Source organism: Schistocerca gregaria, chromosome 7, assembly GCF_023897955.1.
Source record: "Schistocerca gregaria isolate iqSchGreg1 chromosome 7, iqSchGreg1.2, whole genome shotgun sequence".
Lineage (NCBI taxonomy): Eukaryota > Metazoa > Arthropoda > Insecta > Orthoptera > Acrididae > Schistocerca > Schistocerca gregaria.
In genome coordinates this window covers 101990809-102014885 of record NC_064926.1, presented here as the reverse complement: position 1 = coordinate 102014885, position 24077 = coordinate 101990809, and the positions used below count along the sequence as shown (strand labels likewise).

Genomic DNA, 24077 nt, shown 5'->3' with positions numbered 1-24077 from the left:
AAAACAATTTGTAAATTTTTTTGTGGGGAGCATGGGGGCTATGTAAGTAGGATGTTTAGGATTTTTTATTGGTAACGCCGCCGCCACGTAGCGCTCTGTATAAAAATCACTGGCTGTGCCGTGTGCAGTCTGTGTTTAGTTTGCATTGTTGTCTGCCATTGTAGTGTTGGGCAGCGGCAGCTGGATCCTAACAGCGCGTAGCGTTGCGCAGTTGGAGGTGAGCCGCCAGAAGTGGTGGACGTGGGGAGAGAGATGGCGGAGTTTTGAAATTTGTAAGAATTGGTGTCATGAACTGCTATATATATTATGACTAGTGAGGTAAATACATTGTTTGTTCTCTATTAAAATCTTTCATTTGCTAACTATACCTATCAGTAGTTAGTGCCTTCCGTAGTTTGAATCTTTTATTTAGCTGGCAGTAGTGGCGCTCGCTGTATTGCAGTAGCTTGAGTAACGAAGATTTTTGTGAGGTAAGTGATTTGTGAAACGTATAGGTTAATGTTAATCAGGGCCATTCTTTCGTAGGAATTTTTGGAAGTCAGATTGCGTTGCGCCAAAAATTATTGTGTGTCAGTTTAAGCACAGCCTTGTATAAATTTTTCCAAGGGGACGTTTCAACCTCATAAGTTAAGTTCTATAGTGCTCAGTGCCATTTGAACCATTTTTGTTACGTATAGTCAGTGTCGTGCGATCTGGGTGTCCAGAATGTTCTTCAAAGTAATTGGCAACAACTGTGGCCCGGTGGCGTGGCGCATTATCATCCATAAATATTCCACCGTTGTTTGGGGTTATGAAGGCCATAAATGGCTGTACATGGTCTCCAAGTAACCAAATATAACCGAGGACAGATCCCATTCTCTGTAAAGATAGTCTACACCACTGTCGAGCCACCATCAGCTTGCGCAGTGCCTTGTTGGCAACTTGGATCCATGTCTTCATGGGGTCTGTCTGAACACTACTGTTAGCTCCTAGCAGCTGAAATGGGGGCTCGTCCGACCAGGCCGCAGTTTTCCAGTCGTCTAGGATCCAACCGATGTGACAACGAGACGAGGAGAGGCGCTGCAGGCCATGTCGTGCTGTTGTTAAAGGCACTCGCGTCGCTCGTCTGCTGCCCCTTTGCGCCAAATTTCCCCGCACTGTCCTCACCGATACGCTCGTCGCCACTGTACTGATCCCACTTTGGCCAACCACTGCTTCCTCCGCCTGCAGGAGCGCACAGAGAACGCTATTTAGCTCGCCAATAGTGCCACTTTGAGCAGGAATTCGCGCACACAAATGTTTTGCTCTGCAGTTTTCTCTTCCAAGCAGCTTTAGACATGCTACTCAGGAAGAAATTGATTCTTCCGCTTTTGGTAGCTTATTTCGTTATCTTTTGATGAACTCCCTATCTCTGCATTAAGGCTCGTAGTTATTCTGATACAATTTAAAACATTAGAGAAAAAGACACACCATGAAGGAATCATCCGAATGGGAGGGAAATCCGTAGAAGTGATATACATAGTCAGACATAGAAATAATTGCAATTTCAGAAGAATTGGATAAGTTATTCGAAAGAAAAACATTCACAAATTGGGCAAGTCAATAACGTGTTGGTCCAACTCTGGCCCTTATGCAAGTAGTTATTCGGCTTGGCATTGACTGACAGGGATGCTCGATGTCCTCCTGAGAGATATCGTGTCAGATACTGTCCACCTGCCTGCGTCACATCGCCAAAATTAGAAGATGGTAGCAGGGCACTACCGTTAATGCTGCACATGTCCTCGGTTGGTGACAGATCCGGCCACTTTGGTAGGATTCGACGAGCACGAAGACAACCAGTAGGAAATCTCGCCGTGTGCCGGAGAGCATTACCTTATGCAAGTAGTTATTCGGCTTGGCATTGATTGACAGGGATGCTCGATGTCCTCCTGAGAGATATCGTGTTCGATACTGTCCACCTGCCTGCGTCACATCGCCAAAATCAGAAGATGGTAGCAGGACACTACCGTTAATGCTGCACATGTCCTCGGTTGGTGACAGATCCGGCCACCTTGGTAGGATTCGACGAGCACGAAGACAACCAGTAGGAAATCTCACCGTGTGCCGGAGAGCATTACCTTGCTCAAGTGTGAGCCCAGGGGGCTTGTCATGGGGGGCAACAAACCGGGGAGTGCAGTGGTCGTCGACGTACCGCTGCGCAGTAAGCAAAGACCTTCTGCTATGAAATGAGATGGCACTGCAAGCCGTGAGTCCTGGCTGCGGGGCCGCGTGGCGGGCGACGGTCAGGTTCGCATCCCATCCATGTCAGAGGCGTCTCCAGGCACCTATTCTCTGGTCAGCGGGGCTGAAGTCGACGTGAAGTTCAGCAATGAAGACAATTCTACTGCAGTCAATGAGATTCCAGACCAGAGACGTGCCTGGGGAGGTCCCAGACACCGGTTGTTGGCGACTATGAATGTCGTTTATTTTGCCTTAGAGCGAACTGCACGAATCTCGAATTGTTTGGAGTGAAAAACAGATGTCAGTTTGAGTTTACGTTCGGAGCATGTTAAGGAGCTCCGTCTTAAATGTAGCTATCTTATTGGATTTTTGTTTGAAGTTGGGAGTACTGTATCCACCTCAAGTCTCCAGAAAATGGATTGTATGTAGCCCACTCACTTCCATCTGTCAGTACCAACACTTGTGCTTACATCGATAGTGACATACGTAAAACATCTCAAATAACGCAGTATGTCGAAAAGAAGTTTTGGCAAGTGATCGTACAAACACACACAGAGAGAGAGAGAGAGAGAGAGACAGAGAGAGAGAGAGAGAGACAGAGAGAGAGAGAGAGAGAGAGAGAGAGAGAGGAGGGGTGAGAGAGAGAGAGAGAGAGAGAGAGAGAGAGAGAGAGAGAGAGAGAGAGAGCTAACTTTTCCACATGTAAATTGCCAAACTTCCTTATCCACCGTCATATACAAGCAAATGCGTTTTTTTTGTAGAATAATGTAATTTTTTTTAACAGCCATCGTTAGGTGGTGATATGAACATTCATGTGGGCTTGCAACAACGTAAGTGATTAATTATGCATTTATGATAGTGATTCATATCCAGATTAAGCAACAATACATACAAAAGGTCTGGCTTAACCTTATAACCTAACCAAATAAAAATGTAGTCACCACAAATAAATCACTACAAGCATCATTTAATACCGTGTAATTCTACCCTTAGATTTCGTAAACTTACTCGATTCGGTTAGTACGATGCTGTGTCGGTACATCGCACCCAGGTGACGCCACTTGCGGAGGATTTGATCGAAAAATTCCACTAAATTGTTGGGCCGCTGATGTCGGCGTTTTACCCCTTGTTCCAACATGTCTGCAGGTTTTCTCTGGGTTTCAGGCCAGCTGATTTTGCAGGGCAGTCAAAACGTAATAGGGTGCGGCAGTGTTCAGAAAACCAGTCACATGTCCTTGCATGCGGATCATATTCATTGTTAACATCTTCAAAAATAAGAGTGCCAGTAGCAGATGCTTACTGAGAGACAACACCTGATCACTCAGAATGTTTAAATAAAAACGGTCGTTCGTGTTAGTGGTCACCTCAGCGATCAGGCCCATACCACGGTACCACAAACCCCCAAACGCTAACAGACTCATCTCCAGCTTGAGCCGGACCTTGCACTCTTTCAGGATGAAATGCTTCATTTGATCTTCGGTGGACTCTATTAGGTGCGTCATTTCGATATAGGCAAAAGCATTATTCGCCACACCACATTACGTTCTGCCAGTCACAGTCTACGTTCGATGATTTCTATCCCAATGAAGAAGCGCAGCTTGATGTGTCTGTTGAGCAATGGCCTCTTGCAAGATGACCTACCCCAATGTTCATTGTATGCAGTTCCCGCCGCATTGTTCTGTGGCTAAGAGATTGGAATGGACCTTTATTCACTGCCTGCAGCAATTGCTGTCCGATTTGGAAGCAATGTTTATTGCATGCAGTTCCGTCGCACTGTTCTCTCAGTAGCAGACTGAGATTGACCTTCATTCACGGCCTCCGGCAATTCCTGTCGATTTTGTAAGCGATTTTGATTCACAAGCCTTGAAAGGCGACTTCAGTTCCTCTCAGTCAGCATCTTTTCCCGACCACAATTCTGACTGTCTTTCGCCACCACTTGTGCTACACCACTGCTTGTAGAAACAATGAACAGTTAGCCGCGAGACAGCAACGAATCCAACAATTTCACACAGTGCATGACCATGAGAACAGCCAAACACGATCGTCTATTTTTGCCACTCTGTCAGGTCCTCACATTTACCCATCTTTACGCACAGTGGCCACGTCAAACATAAATGTACGACACGTCTTGGCTGGTCATCGGGGCTCAGTCCGAAGTGGGTCTGAATTTGACCCCAGTCAGTGAGACTCCAGGCCGAAGAGACGCCCCAAACGGCGGCGCGATACCAGTTGACTGTGGCCCTCTAGGTGTGGTGGTCTGCGGTTCCCTTTCGTCTAATAGCAGGGACTCTTTGCCTGTCATCAGTGACACTCACAGCACAGCGGCACGCCAACGATATTCTACGCCTCGTTCTCTTGCACTCCATGACAAGCCATCCTGTGCTTCCATTTAAGCAATATGATCCCCACCCGCACACGGCGAGTGTTTCTGCTGCTTGCCTTCGTGCTTTTCAAAACATATCTTGGCCAGGGGAGTCACCGGATCTGTCCCCAACTGAGAACGTTTGAAGCACTATTGGTAGAGCCCTGCTACCATCTCTTGATTCTGACTATCTGACTCACCAGTTCGACAGAATTTGGCGCTACGTACCTCAGAAGGACATCCAACAGCTCTGCCAATCAGTGGCAAGCCGAATAACTGCTTGCTTAAGGGTCAGAGGAGGACCCACGCGTTATTGACTTGTTCAATTTGTGAAGCTCTTTCTCTTGAATAGATAATCCAATTTCTCTAAAATTGTAATCATTTGTTTGTCTCTATTTTTAAATCACGTCTACCGATTTCCGTCCCATTCGGATAATTCCTTCGCGGTGCGTCGCCTTTTTGGTCTCAGACTGTATGTCACCGTTGCTAACGTCAGACACAGCCATTAGCAAGCCTGTTAGTAGTGCTGAAACTCAGTAAGATCCCAGGGTCCGACACGGTTTTGTGAATCTGTATGCAACATTTGCAAGTGAATTAGTTCCTCTTTTCAACTTAATTTGTTGGTGGTAAGTGTACCTTGTGATTTGGAAGGAATTTAGGTCACATCTTTCTACATAAAAAGTAATTAAAACTGTACCACATTACTACAGTGCTACATCACTGACCTCTACTTACTGCGAAAAGCCAGAAACGATTCTGTAGGAAATGCATAACACGAATGTTAACTTTAATGCGACTTATTTACCGATTGGTTTCGGTCCAGGACCATGTTCACGACACTGCACAGAAACAAAACTAAAATTGCAGTGAAATGCAGTGACCAATATCACCTGAAAGGTAAAAAAGTAACAACATTCAACAAAGATTCTTTCGCCAAATATGCCATTATTACACCAAATTTATATATTATACATTTTTCGAAAGACAAAGTACACAACTCAAGTCAAGCTGAACAATTGTGAACAAAATAATTAGGAGAAATGCAGGCGCAAATCACCACAAATGAAGCATTAAAACGGCTCAACATAGTCAAAAACAGAATAAAATGTTATCACAGTATAATGGAAAGCAGCATGGAGTACAAAAATAACACAAAAATGAATCGTACTTTAAGAAATCGAATATTACAAGGTCAAAATGTAAAACACATGTACATAAAATACAATAAAAAAGATAATAACCCATCTTCTGTAAAATGCGTAAAGCTTAAAATAGAAGTCTCTTTATCAAGCTGTAAAAGTAACCACAAATGTTATAATATACAATCAGTGGAACACAGTGATTGTGGCTAACACCAGTCATAGGCTATCATCACATTATGTGGTAAGTTGAAAATGCAAGTTTTAACCGTCTAAATGTAAAAGAAGAAGTTATGCTGACGTAGCTAACATCAGCAGCCAGTCTCAGAAGCACCAAAAAACAATAAAAAGATAACCAAATTTCTCTTAAAGATAAAACTCTACATGTCATCTCAAGACAAAGACAAAAACTCATAGGGATGTCAGGATACAAGATGATGTAATAACTATATTTTCAAAGTAACCAAGTTACAGAGATAATTCTCATTTCATCTAAAACAGTGTGTATGATATATCAAGTTTTGAATCGTGTTGTATAGTCATCCACGTCAATAAGTCAGCTGCTGCCGACACATTTGTAGTAAAAGTTGTAATACAAAGGCTACATTTTCCAGTATTATTAACCTCACACATGAATATCCATAAAAATTTAAGTAAAAGTGAGTGGTATGCGAGGATGAAATGTCAAGAAAGGAAAATGAGCTGTTAAAACCACCAACGTACGTTCTAACTATAGTACAAAAATTAAATTCTAACAAAAGTACAAAAATTGTATGACACAGATTTAGCGGCCCTTACATGAACTTTATCCATAACGACAGTATGATACAGTATGAGATCCTCAGAAAATAATAATTACACTATATCAACAAAAGGCAGTTGCAGTTAATCTCATGCACCCAAAAACTATTAAAACAATCTCTACCAGTATATGGACAGTGGCATGAAATAAACAAGTTAAAGCGAAACGAATTTTGGGGACGAACCGAGCAGGTGGCTAATAATATCGTAAAACTCCCATTACCAAGAGAACGGCGAGCTTCAGTGCTGAAAGAAATAAGCCCATAACAATACGTTATTCCATTTAGCGTTAATAAGGCCGGGACCGAAGGTAAAGGGCTGCATGTCATTAACAGAGCTAGGCAACGACCCAGAAAGAAAAATGAAAATGTTTATTTACCTCTAGCGAGACGGTGATTGGCTGAAGCCATACTTGGCGACGCAGACGCGACACTTTGGGGAGATCCCCATTACATAAAAGAATTTTGAGACCTAAAATTAAGTCTCTCTCTCTCTCTCTCTCTCTCTCTCTCTCTCTCTCTCGTCTCATGGCAGACCGCATAAGTGTGTGGAAATAAGCGAAGGGATTGAGAGTTGCTTTCTGCGAAGTGAGGACTATACACTTCACATATCGTGGCTAAAGATAGCAAAGCGACAGTTAAATATTCCTGTGGGAATTTTTGTGGGCAAAGAAATTTTGCAACGTTGCTCCAACCTGTCCAACCTGTAGGAAGTGTGCAACAGCCATTATTTAGACTAGGAAAAGATTAAAGTTCTGTGGAATGCAGGAAAGTTGCGACCGAGTGAATTTAGTCAGGGCCAGAGTACGGAATTAGCGTTTCAGCACACGGAGAAAACGCCGTTGCAGATGCTGCTTGGTAAAGTACCATCGCACATTAGGCCACAGTAAATGTTGAATCTAGATTTTGCTCTCTCCAAATATTGTCCACTTTGATTATTGAATATCATAAGCTAGGATACTAACCTACCCTTACATTGAGTTTTTTTCATTGGTTCAAAAAGTAAATTTATTCTCCACCAACTCAGTGCATTGACCAGCTATGACAACGTAGATTTAAATGAGCTGATGAGGATTTAAAATGTTCATTCTTTCCTGTGATAAAAAAATGTGGAGAGAACGATTTTAATAACCATCATTTCGATATGTCCAAGAATTAAATATTTTGTTATTGATTATCAAAAGTATTCGAAAATGATTGTTGTTTATCACTTCACCCCTGAAAGCAACAGTTGATATATTATGTGCAGAATAAAAAAAAAAGGGAATAGCTGTTTTGTCTTTCTAGAATAGACACTAAACTTTCACTTTTATTAATTCATGCATTCTAGGTACTTAACAGCAGTATTTCTAATGATTTTCGTTACGATCCGCACCTGATAGTAGTTGCCTTACAGGGCCTGGGTCATACTTATTTAGAATGTCTGACACCCTGGGCTTGAGAAGACAGTTCAGAGGTTTTGTCCATTTGTACGCTAAGTGGTAAGCTAAGTTTGCACACATTAGTACACTCACTGTGCAGATACAAAGGTCAGACGTACGACAAGTTGTAGCTATTTCACCAATGACTGGTAAACGTGTCATTACAACTATATGATATGTAGGGATAAGCCCTAATCACCTTAGCAAAAGATAGGTAGCCACATGTGCTCATCTGCAGATTAAACAGTAGGAAAAGAGGAAAAAATGCTGAGAGTGAATATCAGTAATTATATTTAGGAAGAAACAACTGCAGGATTAATGTGACCACAATTTATACTACCATGTAGTCATATGTGTCAATGCAAGACAAAGAAATCGGGATGGCAGTTTACTAGAAAGCAAGCCTTACTTTGCATTTAAGCCATCATTTATGTTATATGTTTCCTACAGTATATGTATGCTGATACCTGCCTAGACAAGATTTTTAAGAAACTAGTCTGGTTTTAAACATAATAACTTGCCAGTAAAAAATAAAATTCTGCTGGGGAACCAGTATAGGCTCTGAAAGCGTGTGATCTTACAAAACCCTAGTCGCGCTCTTCACAGATTATATGCTCAGTGCCAAGGAGAGAGGAAAGTAAGTCCATTCAGTGATTGCAGGGTTTCGAAATGCCACTGATTCAGTATCACATCGACGCCTCCCAGTGAGAAGAGGTTACAGTGAGATACGTAACCAGGTTTGCTACTGGGTCAAAGATTTCCAATTAGGATTCCAAGGTAGCACGTTGTCCTGGATGGACAGTCATCTACAGACACTGAAGTAATATATGATCTGCCACGAGGGAGAATAATAGGACTTTATACGTCTACGATATAGTGGATAGTGTTGATTACAATCTCCAGTTTTCGCAGATTGTGCAGTTATTGATAACCAAAATTTTGACTGGTAAAAATTTCAGCAGACTGGTAGCTGTCTCTAAAAGCAGCTAAATATGCGGTTGTGTACTTCAAGAAACGCATAAGCATGGCTACAGGAGTAATGAGTTACATCGAGTCAGACGTACCATAAAAATATACAACCCAACAAAAAGAGACAAGCAACCAGATGGAGAGGAGGAAACAAAATGTCTCTTCCCAGCTTGAGGGCATATGTGACGTTACATGGCGGTTACAATATCGAGTTTTATTTACAAAGAACTTGGCAGTACGGACCCACTCATCAGTATGACATTGCACCCTTCTACCCTTCTTTGGCCTGGATGCATACTCTGATTGGGTTGGCAAGACTGTCAAGGACTCGTTGCATCTTCTCGTGAGGCAAGTCGGCCCACAACTGTTGTAAATGATGCTTGATGTCTTGGATAATGGAATTGGGACGGATTCCACGTCCTATTGGAGGCAGATCTGGAGATCTTGCTGGGCTCAACAACACGTAGACAGTTCATAGAAAGACTTGCTATTTGTGCATGAGCCTTGTCGTATGAGCAGTAACAGACGAGTTCCCTCAGTAGCTACCAGCCGTTGCCTGACGTCATATCTGATGGGCTACCCACATCGCGACGTCAGGAGAAACACACGATGTGCCCCTCCAAAAAAAGAATGGGACATCTGTACAAGTCGCTGACTTATTCCCTGACGGTGGACATCCATGGTAGTGTAGGACTGCAATTTATCGCTCAACACAATGCGACGCCATCTGTAAGTCCATGCTTTCAGGACACGACACTGGTCGAAACTGAGTCGTTTGTGCTGCGGTGGTAACGACAGCCTATGCACGATGTGGTAACTGCTTAGTCCACCTGGTGCCAGTCTGTGAACGATGGTGGAAGATGACGCAGAATATTTCAGGGAACCCATTATTTGTTCCCGGGCGGCAGGTGCAGATGTGAACACGTTACGATGTGCCTGGTGTACAGTACGGCCCTCCTCCACTGTCGTGGTCAAATGTGGTGCAGCGGAATCTCCACGACGATTATGCCTGCCCTCATGTTCCACAGCCATCCAGCTTGAGGCTACTGTCACATCTGAACATCCTGCAGATCCAGATATTACCCGAAGTCCAACAGCCAGTCACATGGAGACCTACAATGAGGCCCCTTCGAACTGTGTCAGGTAGTGCTAACGCTGTCTCACGCTAGTAAACTCGATCTCTATGTCCTTCACAGTGATCAGTGTCTGACGCTGTTCACGCACCTTACATACTAATGGCATTAAACTCAAAGAACGGTAAATCCGAACAAGGGTAAACCCAAACAACGCTAAGCATGAACAACAATATTGCAGACTGGTGGTCGTTCTACCTGTCACTGTGAACTGAAACTCTAATAATTTACGTACTAGTTGATGCTGTGTATGTTCTCAAAGTTAAAGTGACACTGAATCGTGTCTTCAGGGTGCTTCATTTCTTTGTCAGGCACTGTATCCAGTTTCCAGTGCAGTCACTTGATATGGTAAATACCAATTTCGTAAGTACATCTAAATATACTTAGGATCTAGTGGAGCCGATGTTCAGTCCAATTTTTATAGCGATCTGTAAGAAATCCTCTTTTCATAGTTCGTGAAGCGTTACCTGAAACGTAGACAACCAGCACAGTTAAGCAAATTACTCACATAATCAGCCGCAGGTAAGCAGATTGGAGAGTTTCGCAGAGGGACATTTCACGAGAAGAAGGTGAGAAACGGAAGTGCTGAAACTCAATTAGTCTGAAATATGACTTGATCGATCTCTAAGGATCCATGACTACCGACTTCAGGAATTAGAAATACGTCGGTCGGAATGGCCGAGCGGTTCTAGGCGCTACAGTCTGCAACTGTGCGACCTCTACGGTCGCAGGTTCGAATCCTGCCTCGGGTATGGATGTGTGAGATGTCCTTAAGTTAGTTAGGTTTAAGTAGTAAGTTCTAGGGGACTGATGACGTCAGAAGTTAAGTCCCATAGTGCTCAGAGCCAGTTGAACCAATTAGAAATACAGTTTGAAACACCACCTCCAGCACACATAATTCTAAACACGTAACAGCCATTAAAGCCTTAGCAGCCGTCACCCCCCCCCCCCCCCCCCCTGCCCCGTCATCACGCAACTGGAATCGGTCTCTAGCATCCATCAATAGCTAACAGGACGAGCACCAATATACGGACATGAAATATTACACCTTCATCAGATACTCCATTAGTTTTGGCAACGGTTGTGTGTGAATTCGGATTATACTGTGTTTCGAGTGATCTGCTAGACACCTGGTTGCCGGCAGCGACCACGCAGTGAGCTGGCGAGATGGTCCGTGATATCTCGGAAGACAGATGGAGAGAACTTAACGGCCCCGCAGTTTCTCAGACGGCAGGGTAGGGGCGGGGAGGGCGGAAAGGGGGGGGGGGGGGAAGGACAGCGGAAGACGTGCCGAAAAATGTCCTCAGCGGCGTTGGCGGCGGATTGAGATATACGAGCCCGGGATTAGAATATATCGACGAGTAATTTGAGGCGGGCCCGAGACTGCTGCGGCGGCGTCGGAGCGCCATTCCTTTCTGCGCCGCCGCTTCCTGGGGAGGAAGTTGGGATTTACGGCCGGAGTGAGTTTCTGTGTTTCTATTTGTCTTGACGCGGCCCTCGTCCAGCGCCATCAGCCTGCCCCCCTCCCCCACCCTCCCGGCCCATCCTGTGACCGCCGTGTCGCGCCGCGGAGTGGGCAGCGCGCTTTGCGACCCTGAGAGCGCCAGCGCCCTTAAAAGGCTGCCCTTTCCCTCCCCCTCCCCCACCTCCGCCCTGCGGCCTTCCACTTTGCGCTGCGGAGTGACGCCGGACACTCCCCCAGGAGCGCGCGGCCCTCCTCTCTCCGGGGCTCCACTCTCCGCGCGCGCCGGCCCATCTCGCGTTACGTTGCGTTGCGTTCCGTCTCACGTCGCGCAGGACGCGGAACGCTGCCGATGCGACTTCTCGGCGGCGCCTCCCTGCGTCCCGCCCTCCGAGTGCGTGGCGTATACTCCAGAGGCACAACTCGACAACAGCGTTACCTGCCAGCGCACCTTACTTCTCCAACGCAGTTTCTGTTCTCCAGCTCTCGGATACACTTTTGGACAGCGACAATTCCCGCATTTCTACGGAATACCTGCTGGCGTTTCTGCCACATTTTTCTCCTACATTACATTTTCATTTTACTTCCACACTCTGTCAGTCGGACGGGAAGAAGCGGTACAGGGAGAGAGTACCGTGGATGGGTTGTAACGTAGGTGGCTTCCGGGGATGAATTCGAGAAAGCGACCAAATTCTGGAAAATTTTTTTAGTATCATCATTTACTACATGGTACTGAAATTTCCTGAGTATTACGCTTCAATTCCACTTCTAAGTGTGATAAAAATAATAATTAACAAAAACTTGCACGGGACCACACCCCTATGTTGTTCTAAATTTCCTTATATTATTTATTCTTGCAATATGTTCTTCCAGTTTTATGCAGTCACAATGTGGAGAATATTTCGCAGCAAAACCATGCCCTGAGACAACATTAGTTTCCGTAACTGCTGATGAAGTTGCTGCATATGATGGTTGCTTAACTTTTAACTGTGTTAATATTGGCAAACTACGGACACTACAGAGACTAGGATTTGATCCAGGAGCTTTCACATCATTCATATTGAAGGAAATCTATAGCAGGAAAACAGATGCAGCTGACATTATTGTTAGTTTGAAAATCAGGTTAACCTAACAGGAGAAGCAAAGAAAAGACTGCTTGAGGATGAAGAGAAGAATGCATGTAGTTTGCACTAGTTTATACAGATAAGATGAGGCCTAATTCAAACACTATCAGATCTTCCATTCAGGATTCCCTTACCATACATTTTGCAAAATTTTTGTACCCTTTCCTCACACTCACCATTGGCATTAAAGTACTTAAATTTGGCATGCAATTAATTAATACTATAGCGAAACATTCTGTGGAAGGGGGAACGTACGCGAAGTTGCAATACTGTTTTAAAAAAAAAAAAAAAAAAAAAAAAACAACCTTATCAAGTCAAAATTTTTAAAGGCAAAGTAACTAGATTTTGTACGGTTGTTGAGGAATAGTATATGGATACAGATGTTAAGTTCCATAGTGCTCAGAGCCACTTGAACCATTTGAACCAGCTTTCGTTTATATGTTACCCAATTAGACAGCATTCCTTTGGTCACTTTTTAATTTCAGTAATCTGGTAGTGGAATAACAGAAGTCATCCTGGAGTAGAAGATATGATGTCAGTTTCAGTTTCATTACTGACGGACAAACACTTTTGTCATTCGCGTTTGGTTTCTACTGCATTTAATTTTACAGTAGTGTAATTGAGAGGTGGTTCTGAGTCGCAGAAATTTTCAGATGCAGGAGTGTATCAGTGGTGCCCACATACTGGCCCATCGGACGGGACACGTCGTTCTACCCCCGAGGTTCAAGAAGACGAGTGCGTGAAATCCACAAGACGTCAGGATGTAGTCCTGTCTCAGTGAACAGAACAAGCCTCCGACCTTTCTAACTTGCATCAGTGGTGCCAAGCATGCAAGGCAGGTCACTGAACTCGTTGTCTGGGAAGGCGCGACAGCAGCACGGTTCGGAAATCTGCTCATTCGGTTGTCCTCTGCAGCCGTGCAAACACTGATTGCACCAATACGGAGCGGATGTGTTGTCGGCTGGTTCTGACACGCTTGTCCTTAATTAGTGTTCTCTGCCACTACTCCACGGCGCATATCACGAGTTGAAACCTGTGGAGATGCTCTGCCCACTGATGTGTGTCATTTTTCCACATGTCCTGTCGCTTTCTCGCAGTCGCCTTCTGAATCCTCAGAGGTAATTAGGAATAAACCTGTTTTAAGTTTGCCTTCAAATGTGAGTAATTCTTTCATAGTGAGTGCGACTTTGAATGGTACACATTCTGCTGACCAGTAAAAACGTGTTGTCACACGTTTGGATACTCACTGCTAACGACCAAGATGCCTGTTGGCACCCGACGCCTGCCACACCCACGCCAAATGCCACGCTACCACAAGCAGCCTTCATGACAACATGTTTGGTAATAAACATCGAGTGGACTTATTACACACAATCAGCTGTAAACTGTTCAAAATCGATTGATCTGGCTTGATTAAAAATGTGGATACGAAAACGACAGTGTCCGCAACTGATATTATTGCCCGCACAGAAAGAAGGTGCAATTTCATTTCCTAGGATTCTATTAAGGACGAACCAGTATCTTGAAGAGCCCTAAAAGGCCCTTTGCTATTCCTTTATTAGTCATCGTTTCCTCAGGACATGACGACTCAAATATACTGTGTCTTTTTATCCCCAGCGCTTCTCACTGTAAGATTTGGTGTCATCACTCTCACCAGACGACCTACGCTTAGGGACTTCTTCGTCTGTACCTACCGTGCGCAGCTGTTTCTTAACGTTCCCGTCGCCCGTCATCAGTCCTGTCATTAGTATGACTCCTGTTCAAGCCCAGCATTACGGAATTTTTTCATGAAACACGGCTTGGGAATCATTAGCTTGCCGTATTCATGTCTTTAGAACAAAGCCCAATATTCTACATGCTAAAGAAAATTTCGGAGTAGGTATTAAAATCCATGGAGAAGAAATAAAAACTTTGAGGTTAGCCGATGACATTGTAATTCTATCAGAGGAGCAAAGGACTTGGAAGAGCAGTTGAACGGAATGGACAGTGTCTTGAAAGGAGGATATAAGATGAACATCAACAAAAGCAAAACAAGAATAATGGAATGTGGTCGAATTAATTCGGTTGATGCTGAGGGAATTAGATTAGGAAATGAGACAATTAAAGTAGTAAAGGAGTTTTGCTATTTGGGGAGCAAAATAACTGATGATGGTCGAACTAGAGAGGATATAAAATGTAGACTGGCAATGGCAAGGAAAGCGTTTCTGAAGAAGAGAAATTTGTTAACATCGAGCATAGATTTAAGTGTCAGGAAGTCGTTTCTGAAAGTATTTGTATGGAGTGTAGCCAAGTATGGAAGTGAAACATGGACGATAAATAGTTTAGACAAGAAGAGAATAGAAGCTTTCGAAATGTGGTGCTACAGAAGAATGCTGAAGATTAGATGGGTAGATCACATAACTAATGATGAAGTATTGAATAAAATTGGGGAGAAGAGGAGTATGTGGCACAACTTGACCAGAAGAAGGGACCGGTTAGTAGGACATGTTCTGAGGCATCAAGGGATCACAAATTCAGCATTGGAGGGCAGTGTGGAGGGTAAAAATCGTAGAGGGAGGCCAAGAGATGAATACACTAAGTAGATTCAGAAGGATGTAGGTTGCAGTAGGTACTAGGAGATGAAGAAGCTTGCACAGGATAGGGTAGCATGGAGAGCTGCATCAAACCAGTCTCAGGACTGAAGACCACAACAACAACAAGAACAACAACAACAAGAACAACAACAACAAGAACAACAACAACAAGAACAACAACAACAACAGCCGGCCGCGGTGGTCTCGCGGTACTAGGCGCGCAGTCCGGAGCCGTGCGACTGCTACGGTCGCAGGTTCGAATTCTGCCTCGGGCATGGATGTGTGTGCTGTCCTTAGGTTAGTTAGGTTTAAGGAGTTCTAAGTTCTGTACCTACCGTGCGCAGCTGTTTCTTAACGTTCCCGTCGCCCGTCATCAGTCCTGTCATTAGTATGACTCCTGTTCAAGCCCAGCATTACGGAATTTTTTCATGAAACACGGCTTGGGAATCATTAGCTTGCCGTATTCATGTCTTTAGAACAAAGCCCAATATTCTACATGCTAAAGAAAATTTCGGAGTAGGTATTAAAATCCATGGAGAAGAAATAAAAACTTTGAGGTTAGCCGATGACATTGTAATTCAGTCAGAAACAGCAACGGACTTGGAAGAGCAGTTGAACGGAATGGACAGTGCCTTGAAAGGAGGGTATAAGATGAACATCAACAAAAGCAAAACAAGAATAATGGAATGTGGTCGAATTAATTCGGCTGATGCTGAGGGAATTAGATTAGGAAATGAGACAATTAAAGTAGTAAAGGAGTTTTGCTATTTGGGGAGCAAAATAACTGATGATGGTCGAAGTAGAGAGGATATAAAATGTAGACTGGCAATGGCAAGGAAAGCGTTTCTGAAGAAGAGAAATTTGTTAGCATCGAGCATAGATTTAAGTGTCAGGAAGTCGTTTCTGAAAGTATTTGTATGGAGTGTAGCCATGTATGGAAGTGAAACATGGACGATAAATAGTTTGGACAAGAAGAGAATAGAAGCTTTCGAAATGTGGTGCTACAGAAGAATGCTGAAGATTAGATGGGTAGATCACATAACTAATGAGGAGGTATTGAATAGGATTGGGGAGGAGTTTGTGGCTCAACTTGACCAGAAGAAAGGATCGGTTGGTAGGACATGTTCTGAGGCATCAAGGGATCACAAATTCAGCATTGGAGGGTAGCGTGGAGGGTAAAAATCTTAGAGGGAGGCCAAGAGATGAATACACTAAGTAGATTCAGAAGGATGTAGGTTGCAGTAGGTACTAGGAGATGAAGAAGCTTGCACAGGATAGGGTAGCATGGAGAGCTGCATCAAACCAGTCTCAGGACTGAAGACCACAACAACAACAACAACAACAACAACAACAGCCGGCCGCGGTGGTCTCGCGGTTCTAGGCGCGCAGTCCGGAACCGTGCGACTGCTGCGGTCGCAGGTTCGAATTCTGCCTCGGGCATGGATGTGTGTGATGTCCTTAGGTTAGTTAGGTTTAAGTAGTTCTAAGTTCTAGGGGACTAATGACCACAGCAGTTGAGTCCCATAGTGCTCAGAGCCATTTGAACAACAACCACCTTCTGATCCAGCCTTGTTCGAGGACGTGCTGAAAAGGAATGCCTCCGAAATTTTGTGAAGCTTTCTTTTTCAAAACAACAAACTTTATTAATTATTCTACATCTTTATTCTCGACGACCACATATTTATTTCTCAACATAGTCACCGTGGGGTGAAACACATTTCTCCCAACGAGTGACCAGTTTGTTGATACCGTCGCTGTAGAGTGTTTTACCTTGTTGGCGGAGCCGAAACTCTCCCGTACATTCGCCGCTTCATCAGTATCAAGGCAAAATCCTCGGGGGTGTTCTACAAGTACAGCAAACAGACGAAAGTAGGACGGAACAAAGTGAGGACTGGACAGAGGATGGTGGATGGCAGTCAGGCTGTCGCTACGTCGCAGCACTCGTGTGTTGGCTGGCATTGTCATCCTGAAGCAGAGGTACCAGGACGGCTGGAAACACTGTTACAGCAGGCCGTTCCTCACGCACCGACGTGGTTTTGTTACATGCTGCAGGAGGGATGTTGCAACTTGCGTCAACGAAGCGGGAAAGTCGACCGAGTAATGCGCAATGCTTCAGTCGGTAGTGAGAACAGAATAAAAAATTCGGCAGTATTGCTTTTCAGAACGCGGTGATAATTTTTATTCAACCATCATCTTAGTGATGTTTAGGACTAGATCCGGTTCAAAAAATGGATTCGTCCCACCTATCCTGTCCAGTTCTTTATCTTGCTGATTGCCACTGGTTCCTTAGGGACCAAGAACCCACAGCGAGTTGACGCCGTTGCATCCCCCAAGGTCCCAAGAGATTTCTGACATTCTGCAAAGATCTTTTATCAGTTTTCAGGGGTTGATAGAGATTTCAAAAATGCTTGGCTGTTCGAATAATTGCAGATGCTACGATCTTTGCAGCGCCTATGCAAATTCTCCTGCTCACACGCCTTTATAGCGTATATTTCCGCATGGATTACCGCGGTCTGTTTCCGTAGAGAGATTGCGCTGTCTAGTCCAGGCTGCACCCCCATAGCTTTCGTCTGTTTTCGACCCAACAGAGAACCAGACTGTGTCTCCTGCACGGCGTTGTTCATTTTTCCACTGCTCCCTACTTCCAGTTATTAAACAGTTACTGAAGTAGCTGGAAGTTATTGTACCGTCAGCCAGCATTCCCCCACCTGAAACTTCCTGGCAGATTAAAACTGTATGTCGGACCGAGACTCGAACTCGGGCCCTTTGCCTTTTGCGGGCAAGTGCTCTACCATCTGAGCTATCGAAGCACGACTCACGCCCCGTCCTCACAGCTTCACTTCTGCCAGTATCTAGTCTCTTACCTTCCAAACTTTACGGAAGCTCTCCTGCGAACCTTGCAGAAGTAGCACTCCTGAAAGAAAGGTCCTAAATTCGCGTCTCGGTCCGGCACACAGTTTTAATCGGCCAGGAAGTTTCATATCAGGGCACATTCCGCTGCAGACTGAAAATCTCATTCTGGCATAATTCCCCCACCTATTCCTATATTAATCACATTCCTTAAATTGGTGTTGGATTCTAGATATCCTATAGGTATCCAGTTATTTCCAGTTATTTCCAGTTTTTAATCTGTATACCCTTGCCGCTGCCTCCATTGTAACCCGAAGGTGAGGTGAGGGCACGCCCAGCATAGTCTCTATCCCGGCAGTGGCTGTGATGGCCAAGCAGGCCTGTTTCTCCACATTACCGATCTCCTTAGCAGCGACCTCCTTTTCTATATTGTTCCACCACATTGTAGCCGCAAAAATTACCATAGATCTTATAACAGTGGTGTATATCCAGTACATACTGTTGGAGTTTAGTTTGCAGTTTTTTCTGCCGGCTCTTAGTCTCTTCTAGAGCTCATAAGATTGCCTTTCGCCTTGAAACATATATTCCTTATGTGAGGGTCCATGTTAGTTTCGCATCCTGAGTTACCCCTAGATATCACACTACCCCCTACAAAGATAGTATTTCGTCAGGACACTTAAGATTCCCGTACGTGTGCTGGATATGCTTCGTCGTAAATGGTACTACAGCATTTATATTCGGACTAATCCTTAGATGCTGTTTCCTACACCAGTTTTGCACAATTTCAATGCACATTGTGCCATAGTTCTAACAATACTAGCAAAATTGTCAAGTATTACTGTGACAGTCGTCTGCATATCCCTGGCAAGAGTAGCCTGTAGCATTCAGCCCTTCAGTGACTTCCAGAGCAGTGGGGACAAAACGGCAGCCGGCCGGGGTGACCGAGCGGTTCTAGGCGCTCAGTCCGGAACCGCGGGACTGCTACGGTCGCAGGTTCGAATCCTGCCTAGGGCATGGGTGTGTGTGATATCCTTAGGTTAGTTAGGTTTAGGTAGCTTAAAGTTCTAGGGCACTGATGACCACAGCAGTTAAGTCCCATAGTGCTGAGAGCCATTTGAACAAAATGGCTCTTTGCGGGCAGCCTCTGGTGATGTTGATCACGATTTTTTCGTTTATCGAGGTGGCTTCTACCTTTATTCTGTTCAACGTGGTGTTACCTACTTGCAGACGGTGTTCTCCGTGCCAGCCTCTTCTTCAGCTTTAACCACGGATTCGAAGGTCGTTCCCTCGACATCCAGGAAGATGAGAACAGTTTCCTGAAAGTGTAGTACTTTTGCCACCTTCCCAATACGCTGATGAAGTGCTGTGTCTTGTACGACATTACTGTAGGATTGACACTTGGCCAGGAACACGGAACAGAGATGCCGCGTCCTTCACTAGGCTTATAATTACTCTTATTTCTTGTATCCAACTTTCTATTGTAATATAACAGAATATATGTGTTATGAGGTGAGGAAACTTACTGAGGTGAAAGACAGAACAACAATGATACAAAATACACTAACTCAATATTGCAAGTATTATATTGCAAACAATGGAAGAAATTTCGTTTGTGTAATCAAGACTTAGTTCCTGAGATGAACTTCGCTCGTACTCTGTGCTGATAATAGCGTATATATTTACAGTCGAAACTTACGCAAGTGTAATTTTGCTGTTAAAGTACTTGCAAATTCACTCTTAACATTTAGGTGAATCCACCCTTCCTTTGGGTGGGGATGGAAACTCTCTACTGGCCGTACTTTTACCGCTGACTTACTTGCTTCAAGTGACGCTGTCACTGTCGCTGTTTAATCACGCGATCATTTGCTTCACCGAATTTCCTGAAACAGGCCAATTCCGCCACGCTTTTTGCATGATGAGCTCTGTATGATTCACGGCTTTCCTGGGGTGTTTAGAGGAGACTCTGCGATCAGTTTCGTTGCTGAGTGCCTGGACAAAAGACAGCGTAACCTTATTTTAGTATTTTTACTGGCAGCTGAAGTTTTAACTATGGTCAAAATCAGTTCTATCCGGTTGAAATGGCAATGTCAAGGTGGCAACGTAGTGATTGTATGTCCATATATGTTTTCGCCCGCTTGTCGGTTTAGTATCTGGGCAAATGCTATTTTTGAAGAGATATTCTATACATAAGCTTCATCTTTTTATTTTTTGTCACACGCTTCGACATTTCGAATTCGAAGACAATGATCGCCACCTTCAGCTAGGCTTCTTGCGAGTGAGAAGTGCTGTAGTGGTGGGGGTGAAGATAAAGCAAACGTGTTTGGGTGCCGCAGATACAGATGTTATGGGACACATTGCATACCTACTGTGTCTCTGAGGTGCGCCTCACGCCACCACATGGTGCTCCAGAGTCAACTTTACAACTATGTGTGCTGTTTGTAGGTTTCCGCCCTCTGTTGTAGGCCAAACGGTATCGTTTAGTTGGCATGGTTGCGGGTGATTATCTTCTTTTCGTGTTGACTGGCCCCACTCGGTTTCGCAAGTGTTGCCTGTCCACTATTAGCAGCAGCGACGATTATCGATATGTAGTAACTGTTGCCCTATCTTTGTGGCGACGTAATTGTTTTGCCGGGTCATGTAAGTGGTGAGTTCGGTTGGGGACTGAGGAGGAGCCAAAACATGCCGGGACCGTTGGCGGCATGCATGGACTGCCGTATGGAAGGTCTGTGGTCACAAGGGTGCACGACCTCGTCGTAAACCGGATCCAGCAAGCCTTAAGATGAGTGCATTTTAATCTAAGTAGAGAAACCTCCACCATTGTCGTATTCTGCGATTCTCCACTGACTTGGGTTCGTGTTGCTGCTCGTAGTGTCGCTGGGGCGAAGAGCAGCGAGTGGAGCGCTTGGGGAAGGCGGATCTGATTAGCTTTCCTCGACTTCTTATTACTATTTACTTCGTTCAACTTGTTACAATTTGTTAAGTTCAACCAGCGGTAATTTTACTTGCCTGCTGGCCGCTAACGCCCCAGTTACCTAACCTGGGGTTAGTGTATATTTCCTCGTCTTGCCGCTGCTGTCCGGTAAGGCGTGTAGTTTTGACAGCTTTCTTGATTGTAGGCCGGTTGGTGATTCCCCTACTCTGGTGGTAATGGTTGCTTTCTCGTTGCGGGGGCTCTGAACACAGTATTCTGGACGTAGTTCAGACCGTCGGTTCCCGCTTTGGCATATTGTTCTATCGTCGCATTTGGTTTATTGGACGTCAGGTAGCTTTAGCAAGATTATTACTAGTCACTCGCTAGACTAGTCTGTGTTACCATCTTGTGAAGTGAATGCAACTCTTGGCTGCCTATCTGACCGCTTGCGAAAATGTTTGTTGCGCACGTTCTCAGAGGTCGATTCCTGCAGCACCGTCTGGATCAGTTGCTTGTTTTCTTAAATTAACTTTTGCTATTGTATTTGCTGTTTTATAGCAGGTTTCTAAATTTTTTATATTATTGGCGTTCCTAGCGTGTAAGGCACTGGCAATGGCAAGGGAAGCATTTCTGAAGAAGAGAAATTTGTTAACATCAAGTATAGATTTAAGTGTCAGGAAGTCGTTTCTGATAGTATTTGTATGGAGTGTAGCCATGTATGGAAGAGAAACATGGACAACAAATAGTTTGGACATGAAGAGAATAGAAGCTTTCGAAATGTGGTGCTACAGAAGAATGTTGAAGATTAGGTGGGTAGATCACATAACTAATGAGGAGGTATTGAATAGGATTGGGGAGAAGTTTGTGGCACAACTTGACCAGAAGAAGGGATTGGTTGGTAGGACATGTTCTGAGGCATCAAGGGATCACAAATTTAGCATTGGAGGACAGCGTTGAGGGTAAAAATCGTAGAGGGAGACCAAGAGATGATACACTAAGCAGATTCAGAAGGATGTGGGTTGCAGTAGGTACTGGGAGATGAAGGAGCTTGCACAGGATAGTGTAGCATGGAGAGCTGCATCAAACCAGTCTCTGGACTGAAGACCACAACAACAACAGCGTGTAAGGCCTTCAGCTGTAATTTTCGTCATTGGCCTTAAAATTCGAATTTTGTATTTGTATTTTTGCAGTAAGCCTTAAAATCTTATCTACTGCCATTCCTGGAGTCTGATGCCTTTTGCTGTGTTTGTGGCTACATACCTTAATATTTTAATACCTGTAAGTTGTAAATTGCAGCGATTTCTTCAACAATTCTTAATTTGTTGCCATTCTTGGCGTGTAAGGCCTTCTGCTCAGATCACAGTGGCATGCTTTTAAAACATCATCTGCTGTTTCTGTATTTAATGGTGATTTGCTAAATAGTAACTCACTGAAAACGCTATTATTTGCACTGTCGTTTATTCCTTCATTAATAACGTGTGGTATTTTTTATTTATTGTTGAGTCTGGAATCACTGGTTTAAAATAAATTGTGTGTAATTGTAAAAGAATATTAATAGTAACTGATTATGGCCTCGTCCACAATCGTAACCGAATCCTGCCTTCCCTTGACTACTACCAGCTCTCACTATGATCACGTATAATTCAGAAACGGGGATAGGTGGAAAGGCGAGGTATGTGGCACATTGCTTAACACAATGATAATTTTTTTGGAATAAATGATGTCCAACTGAAACCCTCAGCTGCCGACAGGTGTTGATGATATATCTCGATGTGGACAGCTGAAAATGTGTGCCCCGACCGGGACTCGAACCCGGGAAGCGTGCAAGGGATAAGTCCCTGCAGTCGCCCTATTATCTGTGTCCTCGGTGGCTCAGATGGATAGAGCGTCTGCTATGTAAGCAGAATATCCCGGGTTCGATTCCCGGTCGGGGCACACATTTTCAGCTGTCCACATCGAGATATATCAACAACACCTGTCGGCAGCTGAGGGTTTCAGTTAGTCATAATTTATTCCAGGGAAAAGCTGCACGGTCATCAACAGTATCTGTTCTTTCAAGAACAGTTACTGTCTTCATATAGATATTTTTTTTTCTTTTTATCCACGTTGTCTACCCCACACCTCAGAGCACAGTGTATGGAATGTTTGACAGAGACCAAGCCTGACACACAGGTGCAGCAGGAATTACGGACACTTTACAGAAGCTCACCATCATATCCGGCCATTATCCAGTGAAATTCTAGAAATCGAGAAATGTTGTGAAGTGAACGAACTCTGGCCGTCTGAGCAAAGAGTGGTGCAGTTGTGGGACGGGTGCAACAGGCATTTACTCAGAGCCGAGCCAAATCTATCCGTCAAGCGGCTCTACAGTTGCATCTACCAGAAACCACGGTGCACAGGTTGTGAGACAAAAGACTGAAGCTTGGCACCTGCAAGGGGTAACTGCTGCGTGGGCTTCAACTTGATGACCGGCCAAAGTGGAAAACGAGTGTAACGAAGTAACTCGCATCGAAGATTTCCCAGACTATCAGTAGAATTCGATGTTTCCGGATGTGTCTGAGGTGGTAAGCCGACACAATTTGTCAGTCTAAAACGCTGAGAATCCCTACGTTACCATGCCCTCCACACCCCCACCCTACACCCACAGCGCGACAGTACAGAGGTAAATCTGCGGTGTGGTCTGCTTCATGCCCGCGAGGTAGGACGGCTTTTGTTTGCTGGGACGTGAATAACTCGACTGTTTGTCTGGCCACGTTGGAACAGCTTACATTTCTACACGTCAACGAACTGCAGCCTGCATCATGCTGTAGTAGGATGGCACTACTCCTTACTGGACCTCGACCATTAGGAAGGCTTGGGACGACATTCCCAGGTCGCTGGTTTGACAGAGGAGGAAGCATGTCCTGGCGCCCAAGGACTCATGACATAAACACATTAGATAGTTTTCTCTGGGAGTTCATGAAGGATGCTGTCTACCAAATTCCGACACGGTACCTGCAAGAACTATGAGCTCGTATCAGAGCAGCAACCGCACGCGATAAAGGGGCGGGCTTATACGAAGTTGCAACACTTTGAAAAAACTTTATAAAATCCATAGTTTATAATGCAATGTACCTGAATTTACCACGATTGTT

General features: G+C 44.4%; 1 protein-coding gene and 1 non-coding gene across 3 annotated transcripts in view; one reads left to right on the top strand and one right to left on the bottom strand.

Moving 5' to 3' along the window:
- Window positions 1–24077, bottom strand: part of LOC126281633 (LIM domain only protein 3-like) — a 1631617-nt gene that overhangs the window by 1341304 nt on the left and 266236 nt on the right. The window lies entirely within an intron of this gene.
- Trnat-ugu (transfer RNA threonine (anticodon UGU)) lies at window positions 22805–22878 on the top strand. The gene has a single exon. It is a non-coding gene; the product is annotated as a tRNA-Thr (tRNA).